Genomic DNA, 14,645 nt, shown 5'->3' with positions numbered 1-14,645 from the left:
TCCATTGCTCATGATGAATGACAGTTTCAGTAATGCTTGTCTAGCCTGTGAGCTGATCCAACTGGATTTAAAATGGAAATTGAGTAGTGCTGGGTTTAATTACTCACTTCTTATATTGAACGATCACACAGCCAGAAGGAGAGGAAGTTCAACGCTGCAGTCACCTCTGATGGAACCGCCTTGCCAGGGTGAGGGGTCCAGCATTAGAAGTGAGTTGTGGCACAGAATGAGCATCTGTAGCACCTACCGCTCCAGCACCCCAGGGACTGCCTGAAACTGGTGGTCAGCCAGCATCACTTCCAGCAGTCTCTCCAGGCTATGGTTCAGCAGGGCGAGAGGGGATTTCTCTAGAGTAACCTGCCACGTGGCATCTTTCATCCTTACTGTCTGCATCTGCCCCAAGACAAGGAAGACGCCAGTGGCTTGAGACACAAGAGTGGAGTGTCTCAGGCCCAGCACGGCTAAGGGACTCATTTAGATCTTGGCAAATGGGTTACTCTGTCACAACGGAGACAGATACCCCGTCTGCCGAAATGTAAATCCCATTATATCCTATGGGATTTATATTTCAGCAGACGGCATATCTGTCACCGTTGCGACGGAGCAACCCATCTGCTGAGATCTAAATCAGCCCTTGAGCTTGAAAGGTCCTAGATCACTACCATCTCCATGATGAATTTAATATGCAGGCAGGCTTGGTGACACAAGGGGATGGAGAGGGTCAAGGTCTCTGATCTTCAAATACTCCAAGCCCAGAACCTATTTTGTATCTGAGAGTGGGATCCATGGTGTTTTGTCTGCATCTGCTCATATACCCATGACTGCTTCCCACTGTGGAGCATTACAGGTCTTTGGAGGCTCCATGGTGGGAGGTTTGAAGGCTGTTGGTGCCTGGAGACAGGTTCCTCGGCCTCTTGATGCTTGCCCATTCCGGATGCAAACTCGGATGTAAATAGGAAAAATTACTTCATTCATGATAACTGACAGACCACACATCAAATGGTTGTCTTACGGGTGGATATAAGTTATAAATGACACTTTCAGCAAGCGATGGCTGAAGTGGGCTGACCCAAAGCCACTCTCTGGTAATATTCATTTATATTAATTTTTGTCTCTGTTACATCAGCTCTACCAAGACTTTTAAAGATGTCTTTTCAAAAACAGCTAAGAACAAGGAGAGCTTAAAAATTCATTTCACTTTACTTCCACCATCCTCACACTGACATATCCCTGTTAAGGATGAGCTGAGCACACAGCTAATATCATGAAACACAAAAGGCAGGCTCAATCATAAAGTTTAAGATGAAAGCGAAGACAGAGAAAAAATAGATTTTAATCTAAAATAGATTTACGCTCGCATACCATAACACATTTTATGGAACATGCCGCATCAATTATAAGTATATAGTTTCCCAAAATCAATTGACATTTTGATCGACACTTACCCACAAGTTGAGGCTTATCTCGGTGCCGGGGTAGATCAGAGAGTTGGATCCTGGCTTCAACCTGTATTGAAAGTCCAGAATATGAGCTTAGCTGTAACAAATGTGATGCTTACAGACCAACACAACGGTTTTATGCAGAATAGTCATGATCAAATTATTATTTACATTTTCTGATTCTACCAGAAAGTTGTGTTTTGCTGCCCGTAATTACATCTGAAGCATATTAACAAGAATATTTTGGATTGCTTCTGACTTGATTTGCCACTATACTGATAATGACAACACAACCCCATAGTGCAGCATTAAGGCCTGTTCAACGCACAGAGGGTGGAATCAACCCTGAATGCACATCAGTGCAGAGCTAAAGGAGAACAACTTTCAGAGATGTTCAAATCTTGAAACATGCTCTAACACTGAGCCTGAGCAATGTAATGAAATGAGCCAGCCTGGTTTTGCCCAACATCAGGCAATGTATTCTGGGAAGTCTGAATTATTGTTTTCCTTCTGTGACATCAAGTCAGTTAATAACACTGCTCCTTTGTTGCAAAAGGCAGCTCCCTAACCAACTCAGTTACCATGTCTCGAGGGGAGCAGCAATCAGTAATGGGAGGTAGAAACAGAACACGAGATGGACTAGGAACGGACAAGGCAATAAAAGAGACCAGGTTGACTAGCATGATGGCCCAAATAGTGCAACCATGCCAGCTGAGAAGAGCACTCCATGGGGGTAGTTCTGGGGTGAGAGGGATACAAACAGCGGGTTCTGTGCAGATTATAAAAATTACATGTGAATCATGGACAACAGAGACAAGGGGCCAGATGTACTAAGCATTTTATTGGTCACAAAAGCTCAATTTCGGCATTACAACTGCTAAAATGCTGTTTCCTATGTACAAATTCTATTTTAGCAGTGGAAGACAATTTTCCCACTGTATAATAGGATTCTGTAGGAATTTCGATTCAGTATCTGGAAGAGGCATGTTCCACCGAATATGAAAACTGGATAAATGCTTTGTGGCTGAAATCTAGTTGCAAAACATTGAAACTTTACAGACACTTCAAGGGGTGTGGTACCCCATTTGCAAAAACTGAACATTTTGCAAATGGATTGCCTCTTTCCCTTTGTCAATCTAAAAAGGTTTGTTGATGAATAGGCAATGGTCCACAGGACCACTGCCGTCTCTTAAATAACCTTTAAAGAAAACAAAATCATTTTTAAACACAGTCCCGTTACTTTATTGAAAGTTAGTCGCAGACATGGTGGCCTCCTGATCCTAGCAGGCCACCATCAGTGTGATTGTGCCAATCAAGTTAAGTCAGAATTTGCGACCTACCTAATCAATATTAATTAGGTAGGTTGGATTGCGACTCAATCCAATTCTGTTGTGTACGAGCTGACTTAATGGCACATAGGTCAGTTTGTAAAAATATTTACTAGTTGCAAAAATACTGGCATAAATTGCAGCCAGTATTGTGAGACCAGCAAATAGTACATCTGGGCCCATATTCCTATTGTCCATGTGGATACTTGCAAATTTGTAAACAAAAACCCTGTGAACAGGTGTTAGTTTAAAAGAACTCCATATGGATTATAAAATGAATGTTAGGCTGGCATCTTACTTGGCATGACAATTCCAGTTCATCTGGCTGCTGCTAGAAAAGGGCACTTAAAGTTGAACTTCATGTAAAGCCGACTTACATAAGGTCACTAAACTGAGAGTGCTTTACAGAAATTCATGTTTGAATGGAAACATATTTAGTGTTAGTGGGTGGGATCCTTTTTTTGGCATGCATTATTGTTCTTTTCTAACTCTTTGGTCCAGTAAGAAATGGCCTTGAGAAGCCTCTGAGATGCACAAATGTTTATTGCAAGGCAAGTGGGTTAAAGCCACTCAAAAATGCACATATTAGGAACCAACTCTGAACCACGAATATTCAGCAGTGACTGTGATTCTCTGGGAAAACCTTCAAATATCGGGGACGTGGTTGGAGCAAGGACCCCAAAAACGGTGTCCATTCTGAACTCTGGCTGAGGAATCCTAGCACGATTACTAACACAATTACCAGGCTTTAAATTTCATCCTGGTAGCACGAAGAGGAAGAAGTGCTGCAGGGTGGGGACTCGAGACATGAGGCACAGTTATTTGGAGTATCTCATAATAGATGAAATACAATGCAGAAAGACTGGCCAGTAATGGTAATTTCAGCCGCTTGAAATCTCAACATGGAATTCCACCTAACTCGTCAAAAAGGCCTGAAGTTAGAGCTTTATGATTAATAAAACCGGTATGAAAATGGCTTCAGCCAAGATTAAGTCCCCCAAGACGTGGTCTATTAAAGAAATATTGGCAAATCAGAGATCTGAAAGGAGAGACAACCCAGAACAAGCTTAAACAGAGCAACAGGAGATTGGTGTACCCTCCGAATCAATGCATCTCAAGGCACCAGCAACCAGAGGTGACAGCCATGATGTTGCAAGAATGTAGGAAAGGTATAGCAGCTTTGCATCAAACTTTTGCTAAGGTATTGAAAGACCTAGATCATTCTGTGCAGAAAGCAGAGACATGCATACATCAGGTCAAGACAGCCTTGGCACATGAACAAGATGAAATGGTGCAGAGAGTCGGGTTTCTCAAGAAGCAACAAAATGTTCTAATGGACAAACTAGAGGATCACGAGAACTAATTCTGTTGAAACAATATGAGAATTTGTAAAATTGCAAATTACTTTTCAGATGCAGAGCTTGAGGACAACATTCAGGCAATGTATCCACGTGCTCTCCAAGCCACATACGACTGCAGACTCATGTTAGATCGCACTCACAGGGGGCCCGATTCACAGAACAAACTTAAGACAAAATCCTAAACTTAGTACCATTTTGGTATTCACAGAATGCACTTACTACTTCTGGTATTCACAGAATGAACTTACTACTTTTGCAATTCACACAATAAACTTACTACTTTTGCTATTCACAGAATGGATTTAAGACTACTAACTTTACGTCCGCACACGGGCCGGAAATTCCGGCCCGGAGGCGGAGTTTCCGGCCCGAAGCGTAGTATCCGGCCCGGAGGCGGGGCTTCCGAGCCGGAGGCGGAGTTTCCGGGCCGGAGGAGGAGTTTCCGGCCCAGAGGTGGAGATTTTGGCCATGGCTAAATCTCCGCCACTGGCAGGAATCCCCATCTCCGGGCCGGAAGCTCCACCTCCGTCCTGGAAGCCCCGCCTCTGGGCCGGAAGCTCCGCCTCTGGGCCGGAATTTCCGGCCCGAGTGCGGACGTAAAGTTAGTAGTCGTAAATCCATTCTGTGAATAGCAAAAGTAGTAAGTTTATTCTGTGAATCGCAAAAGTAGTAAGTTCATTTTGTGAATAGCAGAAGTAGTAAGTGCATTCTGTGAATACCAAAATGGTACTAAGTTTAGGATTTTGTCTTAAGTTTGTTTTGTGAATCGGGCCCAGGGTGTTCTCAAACTCTTGAACTGGCAAGACACTGTCTGTTGATGTGCTCACCATGGTCCATTTTTTTCAGGTGAAAAAGAACATAATAAAACAACCAGATGGCAAGAACACATTCTCTTCAGAGAAGATTCTGTTTTACTTCCCCAGGATATATCTGCATCCACTCTTAATAATAGAAGAAAACAGAGAGAAATTGCAGAACCTCTTAATAAAAATAAGGTATATATTGGAAATTAACTTAAAGAGTTTAAAGTACTGTTTACTAATAAACATTGAAGAAGTATTGAAGTTCTATTTTCAGTAAACGTTTGTGAATCTTATGTTTCATGAGGAAACAGAAAGGATCCTTGCATCTCTAAAGACTGTTTGAATTTCACAATGCAATGTAATGTGTTTAAGGTAATGGTGCGTGTTCCGAGGAGTGAATCATTGGTACAAGTGTGAACTATATAATCATGATGAATGTTTGTTCATAACCCAGTCTCTCACTAAATCACATCACACCAAGCTAGACTTCACAGCCCACACCCAGGCTTCATTCACCCCATAACACATACTGAAAAGATCTCCGGTAGAGAGCCCCCTTGTGGGAGCCGGTAAAGAGCCCCCTTGTGGGAGCCCGCCGGGCATTGCAGCTCCGCCCGGACGTGGAGCTTGCCTAATGATGAAGCATGAAAATGTCAAGGTACTTATAGAGCGCACTGTCACCAGACAGGCACCTTGCGGTGTCGCCTTTGCGGTTTCCTGGCGCTGATACTCATACCGCTGTGGAACCCCTCCTGGCTTTCCCTGTGAAGTGTCCACTCCTGGGCACCCCCAGGGTGAAGCCAGGCATCCTTAGCGCTGTTGGGGCCGGTGTGGAGGCTAAGCAAGCTATTGCCCAGAGTTGCAGCGTGGGGCCCATGATTAGAATAGGCACCGAGGCGAGAATAGACAGGTCCGGGGAAATTGAGCCTGAGCCCCGCCGAGGCGGGAATCGAACCCTGGTCCCTGGCCAGAATTCTGCTTCAGGGTCTGCCACTCTAACTCCACTCTGCCACTCTAACCATTGAGCCACACTCCTCCACATGACCCCCCTCTGGGTGTGTTAGGGCACTGGCTCCTAAAGAGTCACGCTCCCAGCGACTCGTTGGGACTTGCCAGACCTGGTCACCTCGCTCGGTTTATTCTCAATAAAGGAACTACATACCCTACTCAATGCACTACAGTTATTTTAGGAGCATGTATGCTGGACCTCCAAGGGCTCCAGGTCCCCCCCTCTTGTGAGAATACTGTTCTCTCTACGGGCTTGTGAAAGCTGCACTAGATCCGAACCTGGGTGGAGAAAACTAGAGGAGGTCGAAAGGGCCTTAGTTAGCTTTACGCTGCGTAGACTTGAAAAAGAACAGGAGTAAAGAAAGGAAATGGGACAAATGCCACAATGTTAAGTACTTCAGGTGCGAAGCTGCTGTGGAATTCAATGTAAAGTGCTTTAGCCAAAATTACAATAAACGAGTTATAACAAAAGACTTCTCACAGTATTTGATCCAAATATGAAAATTCATCTGCGTGTGCATTTATTAACTTCATTATAGTAAGTCCCGCCTCGAAGATGATTGGCAGTGTCCACCGCCACACTCCGTCTTTCCCCCGCGTTATGGTGGTGGCAGTCCCCCCGAACATCCGTTTGGGACAACTCGAGCAGCGGTGCAATGATTCTGGAACACAACATTCATATATATGTATTTTCCATTATTGTCCTCTATTAAGGGTGGCCCCAGTGGCCAATATAGAGATCCGTAGAGACCATTAACTACAATTACTTTGCCGCTTTGTAATTCTGAGCCCCAGCTAAATGCAAAGGAGCATGATGATGGGAACTGCAGTTCATGCTAATGTCTGGCAGCCTGTGGATAAATGCCTTCCTAACATCACATAACATAGGCAGAAAATGTCCACTCTCTCTCTCTCTCTGTCCACAAAGACCACAGCAGTGAGTTACAGAATTCGAAGCATTCTGATTGGCTGCTTCAATCATAAACTTCCAAAGAGGGTGCTAATACAATTGTATTCATTCAAGCCTTTTCACCAAATAGCTGTGCAGAATAAACAAAATGTTCCGTAGAAACAATCGCAGGTTAACTAGGCACAAACATGACCAAAGAAAACATACAATAGGAGTTTGAATGGAAGGTGGGTCCAAAAAAGAGAAAGCGATGTAGCAGGCAGACGTTGTTAAGTCATCATAGAGCCCAGCAAATATCAAAGAAGAGTGAGCAAAAGCAAGAAAGGACACAGGAACTGGAAGAGACACGGAAAGCTATTGGAGAAAGAATACACCAGCGAGAGCCCCCGAGCGGTACTAAGACGGACTAGGGATGCACGTTGAGAATTGGTGAGTGTTGATGCATTTGGAATGAATACATGGAAAACAAGCATTGGCAAACACAATAGGTCGCAGCGATGCGAGAGCTATTAGCTTTGTCAATGTTAATGTTTTTTAGCCAGCCGCGGTTTCTTTATTAGGGCAAGGGGGCATGGCCCCCATTTATGTTGTTGACCCCAGGCCTCATATTACATGTTTTGATTGAGTGATTCCATTTTATTCTAGCAGCAGTGTATTATGCACTGCTTTTACTTTGGCATGGCATTTTTCATGAGTGAGGGCTGGCAGACGTGGGTGGGGGGTGTTAATGTTAATGTTAGTAGGAATTTGTAGAGCGCACGTACGCTGATTTGCTTCATGGCGCTAAGGCTCAGAGGTTGACAGAAAAGGCAGAAGCTAACCCTGTGTAAACAGCCAAGTTTTCAGGAATTTCCTGAATTGGAAAAGGTCGGTACAAGATCGAATTTCAAGCGGAAAGGAATTCCACAATTTGGGGGCGAGAGTAGCGAATCTGCGACCTCCTTGACGTACCCGTTTAAAGCCCGGGATAACAAGAAGTGAGAGATGAGCGGACCTTAAATTGCGTGTAGGAGAGTGCCTGAATATCAGGCTATTAATGAACTCAGGACTGGTGCCATGCAAAGATTTAAAAATGAGGCAACCAGTCTTAAACACAGCGCTGTAATATTGGAAGCCAATGTAGTTTCCTCAACAGTGGGGTGGCGGTGTGCCATTTAGGTTGATGCTAGATCAGTCGTGCTGCCTGGTTCTGAACCATCTGTAGGCGCTTAAACAAGTAGTGGGGCATACCCAAGTAGACAGAGTTGGAATAATCTAGATGGGATAGGACCGTAGAGATCATGGCTTGATTCAAGGCGTCGTGGGTGAGGAAACGGTGGATTTTCCTAATTTTGCGCATTTGGAAAAAGCACTTGGACACCACGGCTCCAACCTGAGTTTTCAAGGAGAGGTCACTCTCCAGAAGTACTCCTAGCGTTTTAGCTGACATGGTTGGAGTGGGAGGAGAGCCGAGCTCTGAGGGCCAATAATAAGGGCCCCAGTGCTTATGGCTATCACCAGTAAGGACTATCTCTGTTTTACCAGGATTCACTTTAAGATCATTGAGATCCATCCAACTTTGAATATATAACATAGTATCCTGGAATTCAGTGATGGAATTGTTGGAACTATCAACCCTAAGAATGAGCTGAAGGTCATCAGCATAGTTGAGGACCAGCACGTTCCTGTCTTTAAGAGACGGGATCAAGGGTGCCATATAGATGTTAAATAGATGGGGAGAGAGAGCCGAACCCTGAGGTACCCCACAGGTGGTAGTATGTGGAAGTGATAGAAACTGACCCAGGCGAACAGCCTGTGAGCGGTCCTCCAAGAAGGAAGTAAGCCAGCGAGCCGTGGTCCCCTGGACACCCGCCCTCCTAACACGGTCGGCCAGAATACTATGGTCGACCGTGTCGAAGGCCGCAGAAAGATCCAGCAAGACCAGGGCCCGGGGGCAGCCTCTATCAGCATTATCCCGCAAGATGTCAACAACCATCAGGATCACAGCTTCGATGGAATGGGCGGGTCACAAGCCAGCCTGGTGAGGGTCCAAGTATTTTGAAGACTCTAAAAAGTTAGAGAGACATTTTGCTATGTGGCCCTCAAGGATTTTGGCCAAAAAGGGTAGCAAGGAGATCGGACGGTTGTTGGAAAGGAGCGCGGGGTCAGCTCCCAGCTTTTTCAGGAGAGGGACCACTAGCTTAATTGATTAGTGACACAGACAGGTTCAGCTGGGCCTTGAAGTGAAATGCGCATGTCAGGCTGGACTGTACCCATGAGGAACAGGGTCAAGACTGATTTGCATATGGCTGGGTTCAAACTGGAATGGCATGGTAAGCAAAAAAACGATGGGTTTAGGCCCTGATATCTGTACTGGGGTGAATGTATGACATTGTTCTGCATTCTGTCCATCAACTGTTGTTTTTGCATTTGGCACCCCGAGTTGGAAGGGTATGCCCAGACGTGGGTCCCGTGCTCTCCATGCCACTGGAATTAAGCTATCCTGGCTGAAGAGGGGTGAAACCCTGAAACCGGTCCTAGGATGCTTGTTTCCAGTCCAGGGAGGACCTGGCTTGGCAGTTTGGGCTGGACTGTTCCCATGAGGCACAGGGTCAAGACTGATTTGCATATGGCTGGGTCTAAACTGGAATGGCATGGTGAGCAAAATAACAATGGATTTAGGCCCAGATCTCTGTACTGGAGGGAATGTATCACATTGTTCTGCATTCTGTCCATCAACAGTTCTTTTTGCATTTAATAATAATAATAATAAAACCACTTATAGAGCGCCTGGTTACACTCAAAACGGTGTGTCCCCGCGCTAAGGAAATGCTAATGTCCACCCCGAGAGGCCGAGGTCCGAGGCCAACTCAATCCAGGGAGGAGAGGACCAATTATTCACTAGGGAAAAGGTGCGTTTTCAGCTTAAGTCTGAATCTGGCTTCGGAGGGTTCCATTCGCATGTCGAGAGGGAGATGGTTCCAGTTCCTACTAGCAAGAAGGCGAAAAGATCTGCCTCCCATCCTGGTCCTACGTACGCGGGGGAGCTGGAATAACATCGCGCCAGCCGATCTCAGATTACGAGTAGGTCGATGGATGGTAAGGAGATTGCGTAGGTAACCAGGTCCTTTCCCCTGGGCAATGCGATGAGCAAAGCAAAGTGCCTTGAACTTGATGCGCTCCTCAATGGGGAGCCAGTGAAGTTTCCGCAATGCAGTTTTACCTGAGGCCCTGCGGGGAAGATTGAGCACCAGGCGGGCGGCAGCATTTTGGACACACTGCAATTGATGTATGCCCTTTCTGCTAAGACCAAGGAGGAGGGCATTGCCGTAGTCCAGATGAGGAGTGACCAGGGCATAAATCAATGTTTTCCTGGCACTAATGGGGAGTAAGATGAGAACCTTCCGAAGAGTTTTTAGTATTCCAAAGCATTTTCCTGTAGTTTTGTTAATCTGTTGTTTAAAAGAGAGCTCCTCATCCAGCAAAACTCCCAGATTTCGGACGGAATCTGCCGGAATGGGAAGAGCACCTAATTCTGGTGGCCACCATGCTTGGGACCAAGCTGAGGGGGATTTGCCAACCACTAGCACTTCTGTTTTATCGCCATTGAGGCGAAGGCAATTATTATTCATCCAGCCTGCCACAGCTCTCATGCAGTTGGAAATTTTTTTAGCATCCTCTATCTGATTGTTGGTGAGTTTAATTATCAGTTGGGTATCGTCCGCATATGAGACGATATCCACACCAAAAGTATCCACAATATGTGCCTAGGGCTCCATGTATAGATTGAATAGCGTGGGACTAAGACTGGAGCCCTGAGGAACCCCATGTCTCAGTTTGCGAGGGGTAGATTTATAGGGAGGAGAGAAGATCTGAAAGCTCCTATTATCTAGAAAGGATTCTACCCACTTCAGAGCAGGACCTTCAACTCCCAAGTCTGAGAGGCGAGACAGCAGCGTCGAGTGCAGCACGGTGTCAAATGCTGCACTGAGGTCCAGTAGCACCAGCGCTGCCGTCTGCCCCTCGTCTGCAGCTAGTCTCAGACATTCGGTGGAGAAGAGCAACGCTGATTCAGTGGAGTGGCCCGCTCTAAAACCTGATTGAGTGGGGTGTAGCAGCGAATTTTCTTCAATGAATTTCATAAGTTGAATATTGACTACCTTCTCCACAACTTTCCCACAGAATGGGAGGAGAGAGATGGGGCGCAGATTTTTTAGCTGGGAGATGTGAATATTAGGTTTCTTTTTCAGGGGTATGACCTGTGCAGTTTTCCAAGTATCAGGCACTTGGCACTCCTGGAAGGATAGGGAGATCAGATGTGAGATCTGTTCAATCATGCAGTCAAATATTCCCTTGCAACGAATGGGAGATATCACATCCAACGGAGAGCCGGACTGAATACTATTAACAATAGTGAGTAAATCTGACCTCTCTGGGACTCTAAAATGTGTCAAACAAGGTATAGTGGAGGTGACATTAGTCATTACCGGGGGTTTAGTTGGCAAATTGTCAGTAAAAGAAGCATGTATTAAGTCCACTTTGCTTATAAAGAAGTCGGCAATCTCTTCGCATAATTCATTGGAGAAGATGTCTTGGGCCTCTAACCTAGTAGGAACCGTCAGCTCTTTATAAATTGAAAAAAGTTCTTTAGTAGGATTTTTTGCCGATTCTATACGTTCTTTGAAATGAACGCCTTTGGCTGCTCTTATAAGTTTGTGATAGGCTTTAAGTTCTTTTTTATAAGCCAGTTTATCCTCGGATTTGTAGTTTTTCCTCCAGTTACGCTCCGTGGTTTTACATTTGGCTTTGGCTTCTTTAAGTTTTTTAGAGAACCAGGGGGCAGTCTTAGTATTCCTGGCGGGGGGTTTTAGTGTCCATGGTGCTACCTCATCCAGAGCCTCAGACATCCATATTTCATAGTCGGCCCAGGCTTTGAGCAGAGTATTACTTAGAGACGGGGGTTCTTTAAGTAAAGCGGTTTTATAGCCTTCCTTCGTGAATTTCTTCCAGTCTCTGCGCTTTTGAGGTTTAGGTTTGATCTTACTATCCTCCTGTGGGCCAATTTCAATCTCAAAAGGAATAACAAAATGGTCTGACCATGTAATTTGTAATGGCATGGCAACCTTAACCCCTTCCCAGTTCGAAAAGATGGGGTCAAGAAGATGTCCTAGTTGATGAGATGGGAGGGTAGATTGCAGTATGAGCGACTGTGATTTCAAGGCCTCTATCACAGCATGAGCTTCCCTACAATTGGGGTCCTCAAAGTGAAAATTAATGTCACCCAAAATAAGAAATTTTTTATAGCGCAGGGCATGTTGAGATATTAGATCTGCTAGATTGTTACAATACTCGGAGGTCTTACCGGGGGGCCGGTATATGAGAAATCCATTGATGACATTTTTAGGGTTGGCTGTGATCGAGAAGAAGCCTACCTCGCTGTTAGGTAGAGTGGCTTTCTCCAAAGTACAGTGTAGATCGCTTTTATAAATCATTGCCAATCCTCCACCCTTCTGCCTTTCCCTGTCAATTCTAAGCAGGTTGTATCCTACGGGGACAGCTTCCAGGGTATCAGGTGCTGAGGCTTCATCTAGCCATGTCTCTGTTAAGAAGAGAACGTCAAGATTACCTTCCAGCACCAGATCATGTATTTCTAATTGGTGTTTTTTAAGGGATCTACAATTTAATAGAGTCAGCTTCATGTTTAATATTCCCAACTCCTCTTTTCGAACATTCGTCACGGAGAAGCCGCAAGTAGCGCATTGAAGCATAGGAGAAGCCATAGAAAAAGTGTGGCTGCAGCTGTCCTGTATTCTGGGGCGAAGGGCAAGTAAATCATCAGTAGTGTACCTGATGTAAGTAGAGTTATTCCTGTCATTATAAACAGAAGAAGCAGGGGTGCTGGCCCCGCGCCCCGGTCGGTCGCGGACGGGCGCAGACGGGCTTGCCTTTGGCGCGCCTTCGGCGCGCCGTCGGCGCGCCCGCTGCGCCCGCCCGCTGCGCGGACGGGGAAGTGACATCCTTAAGTACTGTGAAGTGCGTGACGAAAGCGTCCAACTACTGGACCGCTCTCGAATCGTTCCCCCAAGATGTCTACCGTCCTAGCCTGCCGGCGCCAGCAGCCAACTCAGCTGCGCCGGTCAGGAAACAGCAGCGAGGGGTCTCAGAGCAGCGCGAGCATATACAACAGCAGCAATCAGGTAAAAATGAGCAGATTAAAATATAATACAGGTTTTTAAAAACGCTATTTTTTGTAAAGATAACGAAGCCAAAGAGCTCCGAAAATGCACAGAGAGAGAGCCCCCGGCTTCCGCCTCAGGGGTGAGCAATAGCAAGACTGAGCCTAGCTTGAGCGAGGTAAATATACCTAGCCTGCCGTGACGAAAGCGTCCAACTACTGGACCGCTCTCGAATCGTTCCCCCAAGATGTCTACCGTCCTAGCCTGCCGGCGCCAGCAGCCAACTCAGCTGCGCCGGTCAGGAAACAGCAGCGAGGGGTCTCAGAGCAGCGCGAGCATATACAACAGCAGCAATCAGGTAAAAATGAGCAGATTAAAATATAATACAGGTTTTTAAAAACGCTATTTTTTGTAAAGATAACGAAGCCAAAGAGCTCCGAAAATGCACAGAGAGAGAGCCCCCGGCTTCCGCCTCAGGGGTGAGCAATAGCAAGACTGAGCCTAGCTTGAGCGAGGTAAATATACCTAGCCTGCCGTGACGAAAGCGTCCAACTACTGGACCGCTCTCGAATCGTTCCCCCAAGATGTCTACCGTCCTAGCCTGCCGGCGCCAGCAGCCAACTCAGCTGCGCCGGTCAGGAAACAGCAGCGAGGGGTCTCAGAGCAGCGCGAGCATATACAACAGCAGCAATCAGGTAAAAATGAGCAGATTAAAATATAATACAGGTTTTTAAAAACGCTATTTTTTGTAAAGATAACGAAGCCAAAGAGCTCCGAAAATGCACAGAGAGAGAGCCCCCGGCTTCCGCCTCAGGGGTGAGCAATAGCAAGACTGAGCCTAGCTTGAGCGAGGTAAATATACCTAGCCTGCCGTGACGAAAGCGTCCAACTACTGGACCGCTCTCGAATCGTTCCCCCAAGATGTCTACCGTCCTAGCCTGCCGGCGCCAGCAGCCAACTCAGCTGCGCCGGTCAGGAAACAGCAGCGAGGGGTCTCAGAGCAGCGCGAGCATATACAACAGCAGCAATCAGGTAAAAATGAGCAGATTAAAATATAATACAGGTTTTTAAAAACGCTATTTTTTGTAAAGATAACGAAGCCAAAGAGCTCCGAAAATGCACAGAGAGAGAGCCCCCGGCTTCCGCCTCAGGGGTGAGCAATAGCAAGTGGGAAGGGTATGCCCAGACCTGGGTCCCGTGCTCTCCATGCCACTGGAATCAAGCTATCCTGGCTGAAGAGGGGTGAAACCCTGAAACCGGTCCTAGGATGCTTGTTTCCAGTCCAGGGAGGACCTGGCTTGGCAGTTCGGGCTAGAATGTACCCATGAGGCACAGGGTCAAGACTGATTTGCATATGACTGGGTTCAAACTGGAACAGCATAGTGAGCAAAAAAACAATGGATTTAGGCCCAGATCTCTGTACTGGGGTGAAACCGCTCCTAGGATGCTTGTTTGACAGTCCAGGGAGGACCTGACTTGGCAGTTCGGGCTGGACTGTACCCATGAGGCAAAAAAACAATGGATTTAGGCCCAGATCTCTGTACTGGGGTGAATGTAAGACATTGTTCTGCATTCTGTCCATCAACTGTTGTTTTTGCATTTGGCACCCCGAGTGGGAAGGGTATGCCCAGACGTGGGTCC

General features: G+C 46.2%; 1 protein-coding gene across 3 annotated transcripts in view; it reads right to left on the bottom strand.

Moving 5' to 3' along the window:
- HECW2 (HECT, C2 and WW domain containing E3 ubiquitin protein ligase 2) overlaps positions 1-14,645 on the bottom strand; it is a 1,572,445-nt gene that overhangs the window by 1,166,146 nt on the left and 391,654 nt on the right. For all 3 annotated transcript variants that reach the window (XM_085648759.1, XM_085648760.1, XM_085648761.1), the window contains exon 3: positions 1,446-1,506. The gene's annotated coding sequence lies outside the window, so the exon portion shown is untranslated. The remainder of the gene's footprint in view (positions 1-1,445; positions 1,507-14,645) is intronic.

The sequence above is a fragment of the Triturus cristatus genome, chromosome 3_2, assembly GCF_964204655.1.
Source record: "Triturus cristatus chromosome 3_2, aTriCri1.1, whole genome shotgun sequence".
Lineage (NCBI taxonomy): Eukaryota > Metazoa > Chordata > Amphibia > Caudata > Salamandridae > Triturus > Triturus cristatus.
Note: the sequence above shows the minus strand (reverse complement) of the source record. Positions and strands in the feature narration are given on the sequence as shown.